The sequence below is a fragment of the Scyliorhinus torazame genome, chromosome 2, assembly GCF_047496885.1.
Source record: "Scyliorhinus torazame isolate Kashiwa2021f chromosome 2, sScyTor2.1, whole genome shotgun sequence".
Taxonomy (NCBI): Eukaryota; Metazoa; Chordata; class Chondrichthyes; order Carcharhiniformes; family Scyliorhinidae; genus Scyliorhinus; species Scyliorhinus torazame.
In genome coordinates, this window is record NC_092708.1 from 262,190,555 (window position 1) to 262,204,855 (window position 14,301).

The 14,301-nt window shown below is 45.9% G+C and overlaps 1 protein-coding gene across 2 annotated transcripts in view; it reads right to left on the reverse strand.

Annotated features, from left to right (window-relative positions):
- The window catches only part of LOC140398093 (regulator of microtubule dynamics protein 3-like), a 583,369-nt gene that overhangs the window by 255,199 nt on the left and 313,869 nt on the right, over positions 1-14,301 (reverse strand). The window lies entirely within an intron of this gene.

A 14,301-nucleotide genomic window follows, 5' to 3' on the forward strand; every position in this document is an offset into this window, starting at 1 on the left:
CCGCCGGTAAATACCAGGTTTAATTTACGCCGGCGGGACAGGCAATTCCTGGGCGGGACTTCGGCCCATCCGGGCCGGAGAATCCAGTGGGGGGTCCCGCCAACCGGCGCGGCCGGATTCCCGCCCCCGCCCAATCTCCGGGAGCGGAGACTTCGGCGGGGGCGGGATTCACGGCGGCCAACGGCCATTCTCCGACCCGGCGGGGGGGTCGGAGAATGACGCCCCTTGTTCCCTGCTTCTAGATTCCCCCATGAGGGGAAAGAAACATCCTCTCTGCATCTATGCTGTCAAGCACGCTCAGAATCTTAAATATTTCAATAAGATCAGCTCTTGTTGTTCTAAAGTTCAGTGAGGTCCATGCTTCTCAACCTATCCTCGAAGGCAAACTAGTGAACCCTCACCAAACTACCTTTAATACAAGTATATCCCTCCTGAAATAAGGAGACCAAAATGGCATGCAGTAGGTGTCATCTCACCAAAGTCCTGCACACTTTAGCAAGACTTCATTATTTGTATACTCCATCCCCTTACAATAAAGGCCAATATATTATTTTTCTTCCTAATTATTTGCTGAATCTACATGCTCACATATCTTGTAAATTTGGTTCAGAAGTTAGCTGTGACTTATAGAAAAGGTTTTCAAGGAATCATCAGTGACTAAGTCACATTTTCTCTAATTCTGCCAAACCTGTCAGTGGGGAACCACAAGAAGGAATATTTGAAATGCTTCGGAGGTCATTTTTCATGTTTCTGGATTATGTCTCTCTTTCCCCTCTTCATCTTAAGTTTTTATTCGAACCTGAGAGATAGTGCCTTGGTACTGGACCGAAGATATTTAAACTCTGTCACTGCACATTCCTATGAAGGTTTTCAGCTAGCTTGCTCTAAGCAAGCTGATAATAATGGTAATGAATAAAGACAACCTGCTGCCCCATATCATTGTATTAGCAAAGCATATTTTGAGGTCCTGCTCCACCAATTTGATGAAGTCTAGTTACAAATTTTTGAATTTTATACCCATAACATTCTTCCAGTAGAAGATATTGTGAACATGTTCAGATGAAAACTCTTACCTTCAACTGATTGGCTTTTAATATCATAGCTCAGGCAGACACACAACTACAACAATCATTTATAGTTATACAGAATCTTTAATTTAGCAACATATCCTGTGGCACTTCAAAAGAGTGCTATTAGACAAATTTGTCACCTAATTACCGAGGATGTATCAGAACAAGTGATTAAAACCTTGGTCAAAGAGGTAGGTTTGAGCACTGTCCTGTCTTAAGCAGAGAAGTAGACAGGTGTAGTGATGGAATTTCATGACTGAAGCTAAAGCAAAATGGAGGCCATTGTGGAACGATGAAAATTGGTAATGCGCAAGAGGCCAGAACTGGAAGAGCACAGACATATTATATTGGACAGGAGGAACTTTCAGTGATAGGGCGGGGTGAGGCTAAAGAGATTTGAAAACAAGGATGAATGTTTTAAAATCGAGGCATTGTCAAACCAGGAGGCAACATAGAACAATGAACATCAGGATGAGTTAGGAAATGCGCAGCAGAGTTTTCTATGCACCCAAAATGCCAGAATCAGAGAATTTACAGTGCAGATAGAGGCCATTCAGCCCATCCAGTCTGCACCGCGCTTAAAAAGAACACCCACATCCGGTAGCGGCCATGGAGTAAACGGTCGCACATTCAGCAGCTCTCGCCCTTAGTGTTTTTATTAATGGTGTTTAAGCCAGGTTTTTCAGAAAATTTCCCAACATAAGTTGAACGAAGGGAGAGGAAAAGGAGGTGGCCCTCAATTTATGGAATCGTGTCCAAACAAGAGTCAAAAAAGGAGAAACCAAAAGATGAGTGAAAGCAAGAATCAGAGGTCATCGAGCTCAATGGTAACGAGAAAAACGTGTCCACGCCAGCTCACTGGTCGATGGAGCAATGGGTCGAGTACCTGGATGAGAAGTTTGCCCGGCATCGCAAGGAATGTACAGAAGATGTAACCCAGATGATAACCTCGATTAAGGAGGTGGTTGACCAGGCGGAGGAGAAAATGTCGACCCAGGGACAGGAGATTCTAAAGTTGCAGGAGCTGGCGACTGAACAAGAGGAGTCCACTACAATGGCTTTGGAAATTAGCATACTACAGGACAGCCATAAACGACTGCTGGATAAAGTGGAAGACTTGGAGAACCGGTCTCGCAAGCAAAATATCCGAATCGTCGGGCTGCCAGAGGGGAAGGAGGGATCAGGTGCGGGAGCGTATGTGGCGAAGATGTTGCAGGAGATGGTTGGGGCCGATGTGTTTGACAAGCCGCTGGAGGTGGACCGGGCACACAGGGTGCTCGTACGTAAGCCCCAGTGTCGTGAGCCCCCGAGGGCCATGGTGGTGAGGCTACATTGATTCCTCGACAAGGAGCGTATCATGAAGTGGGCCAGGCAGACAAAACGGTACATGTGGGAAGAATCAGAGATCCGGGTTTAACAAGACTGGGGATCAGAACTCGCAAAGAGGAGAGCAAGTTTCAATAAAGTTAAGGCGGCCCTGTTTGAGAAAGAGATTAAATTTGGATTGTTATACCCGGCGCATCTTTGGGTGACCTACGAGAACCGGGAGCTGTACTTTAATTCTCCTGAAGAGGTGGTTACGTTCATGAAAGACAATAATCTGGCTTAAGAACTCTTAAATTCTAACTGTGGTGGGCTGAGTTTGAGGGAAGGGATGGAGTGGTGGGGAGGAGAGAAAAATGGTTCTGTGTTCTGCTTTGTCTTGTTTAAAATTTCAGTCTTTCAATTCTGTGAGTTAAGTTGCAATGTTCGGGAAGAAAAGGGTTTGGGTGTTTTAGTTTTTAAAAAAAAATGTTTTTCTCTCTTTTCTGTTTTCTCGTCTTGTGTAATTTGATTTTCATTTATTCTCTGTAACAAAGATGATTGATTCTTGCATGCATAATTTTGATTAAGCTGCTTGAAGCTTCTTCTATTGTGTTTGATTATCTTTGAAGGTGATGTGACTGAAAAGAATCGATCGGGGAGGGTGGAACCTGGCAATCTGGTGTGACAACTTTTAAACTCAAACAGCGGTGGTCTGACTTTCGGGGGAGGGACAGGATGGCGGGGAGGGGAGAAAAATGGTTCTATGTTTTGCTATGTCTTGTTTAAAATTTCGGTCTTTTCATTCCGTGAGTTAAGTTGCGATATTCGGGAAGAAAAGGGTTTTGGTGTTTTTTTTTCCTCTCTTCTTGTGTAATTTGATTTTGATTTATTGCTTTATGTACTGGATAGAGGGAAGAACTTTTAAGATGCGATGGGGTGTTTTAGTTTCTGCAAGAAGGATGGTTGATTCTTGCATGCATAATTTTGCTTAAGCTGCTTGAAGCTTCTTCTTTTGTGTTTGATTCTGTTTGAAGGTAATGGGACTGATAAGAATCGATTAAAGGGGGAGGGGTTTGCCTCGTTGCCTACGCGTTGGGGGATGGTATGTTTGCTTTTTGGGATTGTTGTTATTGTGTTGAGTGCTTGTGTTATTGCTCGGTGTGATAGAATCTGGCAGTCGGCAGAGTTTTGACGCCAGAGGGTGGGAGATGCTGAGCTAGCTGGATAGCTGGTTCATGGGAGCAAAGTGGGGGGGGGGGCGGGGAAGAGCTGAGGAAAGACGAAATGGGGGGGGCGAGGTGGTGGGAGGTAAAGGACAGTTAGGAAACTGGAGATGGAGATCAGATGGCAGTCGCCGCCGAGGGGCGGATCAAGTGAGGTGCGGAACACAGGATAGGAGCTGGCCTAGGAAAGGTCATGGTTGACCGACAGGGGAAGGGGGCAAAAGCCCCCCTGACCAGACAAGTTACATGGAATGTTCGTGGACTGAACTTGCCGGTTAAGAGAGCTTGTGTGTTCGCACACCTGAGACAGTGAAAAGCGGACGTGACTATGTTACAGGGGACACACTTGAAGCTGGGAGACCAAATTAGATTAAAGAAGGGATGGGCCGGGCAAGTGTTTCATTCAGGACTGGACTTTAAAACAAGGGGGGGGTGGCTATCCTGATTAATAAAAGGGTGACATTCGAGGTGGGGAGGGTAGAGGTAGACTCGGGAGGCAGATTTATTATGGTTAGCGGGGAAGCTAGAGGGAATGGCAGTGGTGCTGGTGAATATATATGCCCCAAACTGGGTTAATATCGCGGAAGACCCCAGACCTTGACTCGCACCGGCTGATCATGGGGGGTGGGGGGCTGACTTTAATACGGTCCTGGACCCAAGGTTAGACCGGTCGAGTGCTAGGTCGGGGAAGCTATCAGCAATGGCAAAGTGTCATGTGAGAATACCTTTAAGAAATGGGTGTTTATAAATGGGTGTGTATATAAATATCTGTAGTGAGAGTTCCTTTAAGAAATGGGTGTTTACTACTGCCGTGATGTCAGAGCGTGTTGGAGCTGAAGCCAGACCAAGCAGATGTACTGCTGTTCTCTCTGCCATCAAAAGACTATCTCTTGATCATTTGATGAATTCAGAATTATAAATGTTTTCAGTAGTGACTTTAATCTGATGTGCTTCTGATGAAGGTTTTGCTTTAAGTCCTATGGATGTTAAAAAGAAACGCTTAGAGGTTTACTTAGTGTTGTAGTCGTTGGGGGTTGTATTTGAATTAATGGTTGCTAAGATGTTCTCAGTATGTTTTAAAAATGTTAACTTGAGTTCATAGAATAAACATTGTTTTGCTTTAAAAAATACTTTTCCATTTCTGCTCTACCACACCTGTAGAGTGGGCCGTGTGCTTCCCATACCACAATCTGTTAAAAGTTGTGGGTCAGGTGAACTCCATGATACACTTTGGGGTTCTCTAAACCCTGGCCCATAACAAATTGGGGGCTCGAGGGGGATAAAAGTCTATCTATTGGATTGGCTTAGTGAACTTAAAGACAGTGAGGGGTGAGCATATTGTGGGTGCTTTTCAGATGTGGTATTTTAGTATAAGTAGGGAGTGTGTTGTGGACAATGGCTCTTTCAGAGGCTCTGAAGTTTTTGGGGGTGGAGACGGTCACACGCAGTACCTTATGGACAGAGACTAAAAGCAGACTGTTAGATTTGGCAAAAACATTGCAGTTAACATTACCTGACAAAATGCGAAAAGATGAGGTCATCATAGCAGTGGCCAAGCATTTGAAGTTGCCTGAGATACAGTTTGACTCATTGGAAATAGCAAAAATCCAGTTGCAAATTAAATAAATGGAACACGAGAAAGAATTAAAGCAGCTTGAATACGAAAGAGAATGAGAGGAAAAAGAAAGAGAAAGAGGGAGAGAGGAAAAAGAAAGAGAAAGAGAGAGAGAGAAGAAAAAGAGAGAGAAGAAAGGAAAACAGAAAGAATAGCCCTGGCAGAACAAAAAGAAAGAGAAAGGGAGATACAGATCAGGAAAAAAGATAAAGAGAGAGAGTTTGAATTTCAGAAAATGGCCATGAAATCCGACAGTCAGTTATAATTGGCAGGCATAAAGGGAAATGGACAGTTGGATGACAGTGTTGAGGATAGTGAGAAAGAGCGTCAAAGTAGAAGGCTTGGTGGGGATCTATTTAAATATGCCCAAGCTTTGCCAAGTTTTGACGAGTAGGAGGTAGAATCCTTTTTCATTTCATTTGAGAAGGTAGCTAAACAAATGAAATGGCCACAGGACATGTGGGTATTACTGATTCAAACAAAGCTGATAGGTAGGGCTAGTGAAGTGTTTGCATTACTACCGGAGGAGGTATCTGGGACGTATGAGGAATCTGGGACGTGAAAAAATCCATCATAGGTGCATATGAACTAGTGCCTGAAGCCTACAGACAAAGGTTTAGAAATTTAAGGAAAGAATTTTGGTCAAACATACATGGAGTTTGAAAGGCTCAAACAGAGTAATTTTGAGAGGCTTTGAAAATAGGCCAAACGTATGAAGCTCTCAGAGAAATTATACTTTTTGAGTTTAAAAATTCAATTCCTGATGTAGTGAGAACTCATGTGGCAGAACGGAGGGTTAAAACTGCGAGATTAGCAGCAGAAATGGCAGATGATTATGAATTAGTTCATAAGTCAAAGCGTGGTTTCCAACATCAGTTTCAGGGATAGAAACTGGGGACATGAGAAATACTCAAGTGGTAACGGTAAAGATGATCTGATGGAAGATAATGAGAGTGTACCTCAGATTAAAAAATAAATCCAGGAGGGTGGAAAAGAAATGAAAAATCTCAAATGTTTTCACTGTAATAAACTAGGCCATTTAAAGTCACAGTGTTGGTGGTTGAAGAAAAGCACTGGGAAGGCTGATGTGGTAAACAGGATAAGACAGTAGGGTTTGTTAAAGTGGTAAAGGAAAGCCCAAGTGAAGCGAAGGAGATGCAAAAGATTGTACAACCTGATCAAGAGGTGATTGATAAGTAGGTGCCAGATCCCTTTAAAGAATTTACTTGTGTGGGTAAAGGTTACTCATATCAGGAGGAGCAGGTAAAGAAGTCACATATTTAAGAGGTACGGGAGCGAGTCAATGTTTAATGGTAAGAGATGAGGAGTTATGTAGTTTGGGAAGAATGTTGCCAGAAAAGGTGGTAATATGTGGAATTCAGGGCGAGAGGAGTAGTGTTCAATTATATCAGGTAAGGTTGGAAAGTCCAGTGAAGAGTGGTGAAGTGGTGATAGGAGTAATAGAGTAACTATCTTTTCCAGAAATACAGTTTATCTTGGGTAATGATACAGCTGGCTCGCAGGTGGGAGTGATGCCTACTGTGGTTGATAAGCCAGTGGAAAATCAGACAACTGAAGGACGAATATCCTGGGATTTTTCCGGATTGTGCAGTAACAAGGTCGCAAAGTCACAGGTTAAAACAAGAGGAGAAATCAGAGAGTGAAGATAAAGGTGAAGTGCAATTATCAGAAACGATTTTTGATCAGATGGTTGGAAAAGAACAGGTGGAGGATGAGGCGGATATTTTTAGTTCAGGGAAATTGGCGGAGTTACAACAAAAAGATATAGAAATAAAACGGATGTATCAGAAAGCATACACGGAAGAGGAATCTGAGTGTATACCAGAGAGTTATTACTGTAAAAGTGATGACTTCATGAGAAAATAGAGACCTGTACATATGCAGGCGGATGAAAAGTGGGTAGAAGTTCATCAAGTAGTTATGCCACTAGGGTATAGATAGGAGGTGTTGTGTGTTGCATATGAGGTACCAGTGGGAGGTCATTTGGGAATAAGGAAAACTCAAGATAAAATACAAAGACATTTTTATTGGCCTGGACTACATACAGATGTAGTTAAATTTTGTCAATCATGTCACACATGTCAAGTGATAGGGAAATCTCAAGCAGTGATGAAACCAGCACCCTTCGTACCCATTCCAGCATTTGAGGAACCTTTTACAAGGGTCCTAATTGATTGCGTAGGACCGCTTCCTAAAACAAAAAGTGGGAATCAATATCTTTTGACGATAATGGATGTGTCTACTAGGTTTCCAGAGGCCATTCCAGTACGTAATATTACAGCTAAAACGATTGTGGAGGAGTTAATAAAATTCTTTACTACCCTCAGAAATACAATCGGATTAAGGATCGAATTTTACCTCCAGGTTATTCAAAGAAGTTATGGATAGCTTAGGAATAAAACAACTTATACAACTGCGTACCATCCAGAATTGCAGGGAGCGTTAGAAAGGTGGTATCAGACATTAAAGACAATGTTGAAGGCTTATTGTCACGATTATACAGAGGATTGGGATAAAGGCATGTAATTCGTACTGTTTGCAATTAGGGATGCAGCTAATGAGTCAACCAAATTTAGTCCTTTTGAACTAAATTTTGGTCATGAGGTAAGAGGACCACTTAAATTGATTAGGGAAAAATTGGTGAGTGAGAAATCAGAAATTATATTATTGAATTACGTGTCAAATTTTAGGCAACGATTAAATAGAGCAGGTGAATTGGCGAGACAACATTTGAAAGTTGCACAAAATGTGATGCAACGGGTAGCGGACAAGAAATCCAAAGTTTGTAGTTTTGCCAGTGGAAATAAAGTTTTAGTGTTGTTACCAATGGTAGGTGAACCTTGAAAAGCAAGGTTTTGTGGGCCTTATCAGATTGAAAGGAAATTAAGTGAGGTGAATTATGTGGTAAAAACACCAGATAGAAGTGTAGCCAGTTAAAATGGCTAACTCCCAATTTACAATGGCTAACCCCGATTTAAAAGAGCAGAGGTGATAAAACAGAGCAATTAAACTAAGGCAAAAGTTAGCAACATTTATTTGGCGACATCCTGACAGGACCCGATCTAGAAGTGGACAACCACTCTGGGAGAACCCAGCATTTGAATTAGAAGTCCAATTGGAAACAGAAAACCACAAGTGTTCAAGCAGTTCTGATCAATGCTCATAATTCGGAAGTGTTTGTATGCATGCGTAACTAACAGGGCAATAAGGTAAAACTGCTGGACTTTTGTTGCGTCAAAACTGTCGGAAGGTTGTATATCGGAAAGTAGCGAAAGCCGTACCTGTATTTACAGCACCGCCTTAGCTCCCCTGTTGCAAATTTAAAAGAAGCATTCGGATAGGAAAGATGCAATGCAGGCAATGCAGCGCCTCATGAATCCTGAGGAATTTGCGGTCGCAGTGACCAGCAGCAGTAGAGTGGGACAATGTTCCATTTGGGAGGAAGAGATCAGGAAATATCTCAAAGGGAAAGGATGGCCCCTTTGGAATGAATTCTGTGATAACGAGGAATCAGGTCCCGGGAGTATAGGACATACTTGGTGGGAGAACCTGAGCGAGATCCACAAAAAGAGCTGAGGGAAAGCTCGCAAGCCGATGGCAATCGTGTCCTGCTTGGCACAATTGCGAGGCACAGAGGAGGTCGTTAGGACGCTCCGGAAAGAAGTTGAAGGCATACATCGGATGAGTGAGGTCGATGTAAGCGAGGTAGAAAAGGAGAATTTAGACTTGAGAAGGAAATTGGCAGTAAAAGATGGAGAGGTGGATGGGCTCACCAGTCTTGTCTGGCGCACTTAAGCAGCTTCCAGTCTCAATACGAAAAGGCCTATCAGGACACGCAACGTGCAGTCCTGGTACGAGAAGAAACGGAAAAACAGGTAGAGGCATTACAAAAACAGTGTGGTGACCTCAAGGCAGCATTAAGAGCACTCCATGCTGCCACCACAGAACAAAGACAAAGCACATTAGACTACACAAAGTGCAGGAAGCAGATTGCAGAGCTGCGATCACTGCTTTCTGTTCAAAAAGGTTTTCAGGAAACCTTTGGAGAAAGATTAGGTCAGGAAGGCGGCCCTGATTGGGAAGAACTGAATGAAACAGCGCAGAAATATGTTCAGGGAACATGTGCGCAGGGAAAGTCACAAAAGAGGAAAGCGCCTCAACCCCCCATACAGCAGATAGTTCAAGCTCCAATTAACCCAGTAACCACCCGCCACACAGCCATAGTAGACGACATGGAATTTCTATACTACACCCCCTTAACAGCGACCCAATTACGGGACGCGTGCGATAAAATCACACCGTTCCTCCCCACCTCAGACCCCCACCATTTCTTTGCCACAGTTATACATCAGGCGACCATGTACGGCCTGGATGTGTGAGAGCATGTAAAGCTCACAGTTTTAAGTTTAGACCCGTCGGTAGCAGCAGCCCTTCCCGACCCACAGAATGTAGGAGGAGGCACCCTTGCAGAAATGCATACCGCGATCCTGGATGCGATCGGGTATAACCTGGATGACCCCGTAGATGGCCTCAACAAATGTAGGCAAAAGAAATCCGAGCACCCCACAGCGTTTGTTGGACGCCTGTGGATTCACTTTGCAGCAGTCTTTGGAGACTTAGACCATGCCCATTTGTCCCCAGACATGGCCAAATGGACCCACACTCTTATCTCCCATGCCACAGAAACAGGGCAGAAAGCTTGCGCGAGTTATGATCCCTCAGAGGAGGCCCATAACGAGAAGTGGGTAGTGAAAAGACTGTCCCGCACTTGGGAGCAATCTGTTCAAAGTAAACCCACCGTCCAGAATACCGAGGAAAAGCAGGCTGGCGCAGATATGCAGGGAGTAAAAACCACTAGAGCCCCGCATGGGTGAATGAGGGAAAGAACAGCCCCCCCCCCCCCAAAGTCACAGGAGTGTTACAACTGCGGACAGTTGGGACACTTCGCAAGAGAGTGCAATGCCCCTAAAAAGCCACAGGGAACCCAGCAGACGGGCACTCAGAGTAAGAAAAAGACAGAGCCCATTCATAGCGTTAGCACCCGTTCAGATCAGTAGTTGCAGCAAAAATTCGGGGACAGCCCATCGAATTTCTCTGGGACACAGGAGGGTCCCGCACCACAATAAATTCCTCAACACTGTTTCAAAAAGACACGTGGCCCACGACAGCCACTATCACCCTCAGCGGCTTTACAGGCCACTCACAGCAGGGACACATCACAGCCCGTGGACCCATTCAAATTGGCACCATCACCACCAAGCACCCCATAGTTTTAGTTGACCTGCCCCACACAGCAGAACACATTCTGGGAGTTGATTTCATCAATTCCCACCACCTTTCATTCGATCCAGTGAACCAGTGTGTCTGGAAGATGGCAAAATCCGCAAGAGCCCCCGCAACGCTCAACATAGGAGAGTACATGAACAAAATTAGCGCAGTAGGCGAATTTTGGTTCAACCCGACCACGCATAGTATGGAAAAGCAGGTTAGGGCAGTTCTGCAAAAGAACAGGGCAGCATTCGCGACCCACAAGCACGACTGTGGACGGATGACTGGCTCCGTACAAGTAACATGACCTGACCCTAGACCCCAAAAACAGTATGGATTTCCCCAAGAGGCCGAGGGAGAAATCTCAAAGGTAATAGACAGCTTATTAGAGCAGGGCGTACTTAGATCAGTAGCCTCCACTAATAATGCCCCGATTTGGCCAGTGAGAAAGCCTGATGGATCATGGCGACTGACCATCGATTACCGGGAACTCAACAAAGTCACCCCCGCAGCAGCCCCCACAGTAGCAACAAGTCCCGAGACCATGCTCAAGCAGGGACTCAATTCCCGATTCTTTACAGTTTTGGACGTCAGTACTGGATTCTGGTCCATTCCATTGGCAAAGGTGTGCCAGTACAAATTTGCCTTCACCTTTAAAGCACAGCAGTACACGTGGACATGCCTGCCACAAGGATTCTACAACTCCCCCTCCATTTTCCACTGACAGCTGGCAAATGGTTTAGCCAAATACGGATACCGGACTGAACCCCATCACAATTCTCACCGAACACCCCCCCACCCAACTTTTACTGGAGGGACGACTCAAGGACGGTACCGTCAGTCAAATAAGAGCAGCTAGATGGACCCTTCTCTTGCAGGGACGGGACATCACTGTAAAAAGGACAAAGACACACACCTATTTAGCCGACAATTTACAGCACCCCGGAACCCCCCATGAATGTGAGATTATCTCTCCACACCACAACACAGGCCCCTTTATCGCTAAAACACCCCCCAGAAAGATAGATTGTTCAACCCAGAGCCTCCAGCACACGGACACGTGTGAGCCCATAAAGATCTATGTGGATGGATCTTCCACAGTCTTGGATGGGAAGCGCATAACAGGTTGCGGTATCTATGTCGAGGACGTGCAGGGACGAGCCCTCGAGGAAATATCGTTAAAACTACCCGGACACTTAGGCGCGCAGGCAGCAGAGCTCGCGGCTATCGCATATATAGTTGACCACCCAGATTCCTTCCCCAGCCCAGCAGACATATATTCAGACAGCCTCTATGTCTGCAACAGCCTCACGGAATTCCTGCCCCTGTGGAAAGCAAGAGGATTTGTTTCCGCAATCGGAAAACCCCTCCCCTCAGCCCCATTGCTCCGTCATATTTTAGAAAGAGCCCAGAACAGAACCTTTGGGATCATCAAAGTTCGCAGCCACCATCGTTCCTCCCCCCCTGGAAATCTGAAAGCCGACGCACTGGCTAAAGCAGGTTCCAGGCACGGATATTATTGGACACCCCCCGAAAGCGCACCAGAGAGTGCAGTTCAGGTCTCACACACAAAGATCGAGGATCTAGTGGACGCCCAGAAGCAGGACAGCAATCTCAGGGAGATTGTGAAAGGGAAATATCCAGCTCCCTATGAGAGATTTAGAAATGCACTGATCACACATGACGGTGTGGTGTTAAAAGACACCCTTTATGTGGTTCCTGAACAGGACAGGAATCAATTGATTTGCTTGTTCCATGACGGTCATGGACATCAGGGAATCGATCCCACTACAGCCCATCTCAAGCAGCTTTGTTGGTGGCTGAATTTAAAGGAAGATGTAAACCATTACATTGAAAATTGTCTTATCTGCGCCCAGAATAATCCGGACAGATATGCCAAAAAGGCCCAACTCAGCCACACCCGACCCGTTAATGGCCCCTGGACTAACCTCCAGATCGATTTTATAGGACCATTGCCCCCTTGCAGGAATGGCTATAAATACGTACTTGTGGTAATTGACACATTTACAAAATGGGTGGAAGCATTCCCAGCCCGCACAAACACTGCAAAGACCACAGCCAAGATTTTGACCCACCACATCTTTACAAGATGGGGACTCCCCCGCAGCATTGAATCAGACCAAGGTTCCCATTTTACGGGACCTGTCATGCAGAACGTCCTCACGATATTTGGCATCACCCAAACATTCCACATAGCATACCACCCACAGTCGAGTGGTATCGTGGAGCGCATGAATCGGACCCTAAAATCCACCCTCAGAAAAATGGTCCAGCGGAACAACACCACTTGGGACTCAGTCCTCCCTTTTGCGCTGATGTTTTTGCGTAACACAATTTCTACTTCCACAGGTTACACCCCATGTAAATCGACCCTCATGACCAGACGCCCCATGAAAGGCACAGAATATTTGTTAGGTTTGGAATTGACCAGCCCCGAAGTGACGGCCCTCACACACGAGAAAGCAGTACAACAATTAGTGGAAGATGTTAAAACGGCTCAGCTAGCAGCCGCAGTAAAATTGGGCACCAGAAAGAAACAGAGCAAGGCTTGTTTCGACAAGACAGTGCATGCGACTGAGTACAGTATCGGACAGCAAGTGATGCTCTCTGTATATAACCCCAGCACATTCCTGTCACCAAAATACTCGGGTCCGTATTCCATTGCGGATAAAGTAAGCCCTTCCGTTTCTAAAATAAAGTACCCCAATGGTAAGACTGCGTGGTTTCATATAAACCAGCTGAAGGCATATGGAACACAGTCGAACCACGCACACCACGTCATGCTTGACGCAGCACACCACACCCCGCCTACAGCCAACGTAACCCTACCAACCCCCACCACGTCCAGCCCAGCCACGGACTCGACCTCGACTCCACCCCCGAAATATATACTCCGCCCCGGAACGCCCACAAACTGCAGCAGCAGAGACAGCGACTGTGACTCGGACGATAGCCACAGCACGCCTCCCTACTATCCCCATGCAACAGGACCCACACCCAGCGAATCCGACTACGACCTGAGTGATCCCTTCATGATCACTTTCCTGAACAAACCCCACCACTGACCACCGAACCACACTGCCGACCCTGATTTTGTCCCCACACAGCTAGACACCAATTATTGGCACCGAGACAACTCGTTCCGACTCGTCTGCAACGACGAGAGCAACCCCACCTCGCACTATGCAGCCCTTTCAGCCCTCATACACTCAAGAGTTTGGCACCCGGGAGAAGAGGACGACCTTGGGTCTGACTCCCAAACCGAGAACCCCTTTGCGACCCTGTTCGCAACCGAGAACTGAGGTGTCCAGATGATGTTTTAAAAGGAACCGCTTGGGAGAAGTGTTGTCCTTTCTGATGGAACCTGCAGCATGTTTTATGTTGTGTGTACGTTTGTTAAATGTTGTATGTCCGACAGGAGAATTTTTTTCTCACTGCCCCACGCCTATTCGGCCCAAACCTCTGAGGACTTGCCTACAGAGGCTCACCATTGCCAGACACCAGTTCAGCAGAAACCTCTGAGGACTTGTCTGCAGAGACTGGTTACGGAACCAGACGCCCGTTCGTAACTGCCCTTCTGGTTGGAAGGATAGAACCACTACGGCAGCCCCACCACGATGACTACATTTTTGCCCGTTCTTGTTGGTTGCTCAGGCAGTGGAGAAACGGCTTGGGACCCGCCCTGCCTGGGAACCCCCCCCCCCCCTGGTCAACTACGCTCGGGTAGGAGAGATAGGGCATTGGTAGCAACCCTAACCGGGGACTCCATCCAAATCTT